The sequence below is a fragment of the Selaginella moellendorffii genome, unplaced genomic scaffold (genome assembly GCF_000143415.4).
Source record: "Selaginella moellendorffii unplaced genomic scaffold, v1.0 SELMOscaffold_12, whole genome shotgun sequence".
Lineage (NCBI taxonomy): Eukaryota > Viridiplantae > Streptophyta > Lycopodiopsida > Selaginellales > Selaginellaceae > Selaginella > Selaginella moellendorffii.
In genome coordinates, this window is record NW_003314273.1 from 1001667 (window position 1) to 1006228 (window position 4562).

Below are 4562 nucleotides of genomic sequence, written 5' to 3' on the forward strand. Positions count from 1 at the left end.
GCATTAGAGCATACTTGAACTCCACATGTGTTGTCTCAAAATTGCAAGAGCTGCAGAACTAACCATCTACTGTTTAGGTAACCTTTTTGCCACATTACCATCCATTCACGAGATTGATGCACTGTAATAAAACTCATTTGTCTTCATTTCCTTCACAGTGGCTATCACTCTATAAATAAAGGAGCTTTCCAACACCTTTAGCTGTAATTTTGATATCTTTGACAAAGTTATAGTGTAGTTAATAGTCTGTCTTGATAATGATGTGCTCAAATATATGAATTTAGTGACATTGTAGTACAATGACTTCCACTCTCGCAAATCAATCACTACTTCCATTTCCAATTCAATGAGAATAGTGCTAACACCAATTGCTAAAAGTGATTTACCATTACACATATAATTGGGTGAACCCCACTTTCTATCCTCTCCTATATGTATGGGGATATCCTTCTGTGTCTACTTTTAGATCCATAGGCACAAGTCAACACTATGGCCTGATTCATCACATAGCATAGTGTTCTCTTTTTCACAAAAAATCCACTATCATGCAATGTCACAATAATTGTGCCAATGCATATTACAATGTCAATCACGTCAACAAAAGAGTTTTTTTCCACCTGACACATCTCTAAGATGCTTTTTCTAGCAAGGACAATTTTTGGGAATGATGTATCCTCATCCAGTATAGTAAACTCTATACCTTTGTTAACTTGAATCTCCCAGGTCGCTTTAAATGGTGTGTATGCCTGATTAAAACATTGTATTCCACCACTCCCAGAAAATGAATACACAGTGGTTTGGAAAATCTTATCAGACAAAGCCACCACACAGTCATCGGAATTGACAATTCTGTTCTCTGTTCCTTGGACATCAACAACATTAAATGACATTATGGATCCTGACCTTTTCATGTTGAAATGTTGACTCTTACACCAAATGACCATCTGTAAGAATGGTCACTGATTTCTTTGATGTATACCTCTTTTATAGCAGCCTTTTTTGAGCTCTCTCTCTATAACAACTGAAACAATCTGGAGATCATGTATCCAGAATGATGGGCCACTAAACTGTTTGTAACATGTGAACTTTTTTTTATTGTATTTTGGGGACTGGCTCGGAGTAAGGGATTAAAGTAACTTTTCCGTAGACACTTGAACACGTTTTTGTCCCTGGCAAGTTCAAATGTTATATAATAGTTATTTAGAATGAAAAGCCAGAAAAGGTTTTACCACTTTCATGTCTTGAAGGACAAGGTTTGTGTGTGTGCACTTCCATACTCCACCATCCAAGAAGCATGCATCTGATACAATTAATGACCTGCATAATCATTTGTGTTTATTCTGCTTTGTAAATAAGAAAACACATTTACTGTTTCCCATTTATCTCGAGGAAAGTGTAGTTCAGGAATTTCACAAATGAATTCAGACAGATACCCCACAAATCTATTAAACCTGAAACTCGATGTGATGCAATGGCCTCGAGTGTTTTATTGTCATCTGCAACAGAAATTTTTTTTGTCAATCTATGTTCGTAACACATAACACCAGTTCCTCATTTGAATTTTCTTTCACTTTTCTGTTCCCATCATCTGTACACTTCATGGTTGCTCATGACAGTTGCTGGCTGCTAGGATATAAAAAGTCATCTATTGAAAAGCATTCTCTAAACTGCCATAGTTTGCGTACATATTGATCAAACCATTGGCAACCATGTTATTTCTACCTTGATATATAGGGAAACAAATAAAAAAGTGTTGATCACAAATCATTGTCAAAGTTTATATGGAAAGAAAGAGATGCAACTTATATCTATAACTCTTGGGAACAAGCCACAAGCACTCAAGGTCAACATTTGCATGTCACATGTCACATGTCACACTGGTCTATCACTAAACCTTAACTAAAAAAACAGAATGACACCTTAAATACTGACTGACTCACTCCTGACAGCTTAAAGCCTGTTGCAAGAGATTGAACAGGTGTTTGGAAAATTTAGGAGGATGCAACAGGAAGAATTCCAGGCCGTTGGTACCAAAAGAGAGCCTTACCCCGTCTTATCTATTTCACATCCTTCAATAGTCTAGCCCATATTCAGGCAAACATAGATACATTGTCTTTTAAAGGTCGCTTGGCTTGCTATCCAGTTCTCCCTACATTGTAATTTCCTGCTTTCCAAAACAGGGAACATCTTCTTGGCTGCAGTGTATGAACAACTGCCTCATTGTTCTGTGGAGCATCCTTCTGATTTGGCAGAAAATCAGGTAAGTCAGTAGGCATGCACTTGATCTTTAGCTTCTTATACTGGTTGCTGTCACACCAACTTTTCTCTTTTCAGCCTTTCTTAGGATCTATCCTTGTTAGTCATATTTATTTCTTTTAGCATCTGGTTTTATAAACGATTTTATTGCTATTTATGCTACTAGTTTAGATCTTCTTCATGAGAAAACTCATTATCATCTTTCTCGTGTTCAAGCTTCTCAATCATTCTGCAATTGATCATTTTTATCACTCTAATCTTTCTTTTTTAGTTGGATCAAAGGTTTAGCTTCTTCATTATTATTAAAACCTTGTAACAAGTTAGATTAACATGGTTCACTGTTAGGGTAAAAGATTTATACACAGAACTTTAACACGTAACTAAATATTCATAAGATAAGTTTACTAGAGATGAAGATTAAATGCTATTTTTTTTATAGTGTATTAAGCATTTATGGAGAGAGCTCTTTGAACTCGTGATATAATTTTATAAACACCTTTGCAGGTCCATAGAAGATATAAGAATACTTGATGTATACAATCCATGACACAAGCAAAGTGTATACTATATTTTTGCTCTAAGCTGTTGATAGAAAAGACATCAAGGATATATCCAAACCATTTCCTCTAATATGGAAGTTGAATCTTTCCAGTGTTAACTCTACAATAAAGATAATTAACTTTTTTCTTATTTATATTGTTTTTTTTTTCTACATTACAGGATCTCAGCAATATTCAAAAGTGGGCACATCAAGAGGGACTCAATCTAAACAAGTAATAATTACTTCATTTGGACCTAACAATGGAGTGTGTGATGGCTGATGTCACAGTCCCATGTTATATTGAGAGTGCTATGCTTACAACAATATCAATCAAGTAATGATTCTGAACACTAGAAATTTTTTATAAAATAAATATTTATAGTAATATAGCTTTGATATTATTGAAGTATCATATAAATTAATTTGCCCTCTTTAAAAAGTTTTGGATTTAGAAAATAATCAATAGTAAAACACCACCACTTAAAAGTTACAAACACTCAATGTTGATGTTGGAAAACTATTTAATAGTATAGATAGTTCATCTCTTGGCAATATATTTATAGTTATAAAAATAGATTGATCTTGGAAAATAACTTCTCCACCAAAGCCACGAGATATGCAATTACTAATAATAAAATTAAAAGCTTCAGAAATATCATCTTTAGTAATATTTATATTTTGATCATGAGCTTTCCATGTTTGTACTTTCATCAAAATTCTATAACTCTTCCTTGTGTTACATAAGTAATACGATAAGGTGATCTTGCCCATTGTAAAGTTAATTGACGTATAGAATTACATACAGAACCCATGGAAACTTCTCTATGTGGCTCTCTATCATAACATCTTTCTAAAGCTGGACTTGAATAACCAAGGCATTGTAGAACAAAAATATATAAAATTATAATACTAATTAAGAGTTTCATTTAGAAATAGCCCTTAAAAGAAAATATTTAATATTTATAGAAATTCCCATTACATTGAGCATGTCTTCTATAATATCCAAATGGCACAGAAATAAATTAATAGGCTCTGTTATTAGGGGTGGGCTCTATTCTTAAGTGGATGATTCTTGTGAAGAAGCACACAAGCACTGGTCCCAGGAATTCACATCAATTAATGCATCTCTTCCTTCTAGCTGTACACTCCCAACACTTGTCTGAAACAAAGGAGAAAAAGGAAAAGTACAATTTTATCCTTGACACCATATGCACTACTTTACCTCTTTTTTTTCCTCTAGAGGAAGAAGTAGGATTAGTGTGATTTGATAGTATATTAGCTCCTACTTAATTAATCAATCCAATTTTGTTCTCCAAGCAAAATGGATTGTTAAAGCATAGTGCCTATGAGAGATTTTTGTTGGCTAAATTTGTAATTTAAGTAGTTAGCTAGCAGCTTTTTGGTTCCAACAACTTCAAATATGCTGCTCAATAGATTTTTTTCTTCTATTATCTCAATGAGAGATTGTTGTTGGCTAAATTTGTAATTTAAGTAGTTAGCTAGCAACTTTTTGGTTCCAACAACTTCAAATATGCTGCTCAATAGCTTTTTTTCTTCTATTATCTCATTCTTTAATCCCATTCCTCTCAAACGAAAGTAATAAAAAAGGTGGTGTGAATTAAGGAGAGCTCCCAATTAATTGTGTTGCTTGCTAAGCTAGGAACCTAAGATGTTCTGTCAAAATTGATAGCTTCCTCCAATCAAAATAAAGACTATCAATCCATCTAAATTTCATTGGAATAATGCCAATTTGATAATTTTTAGA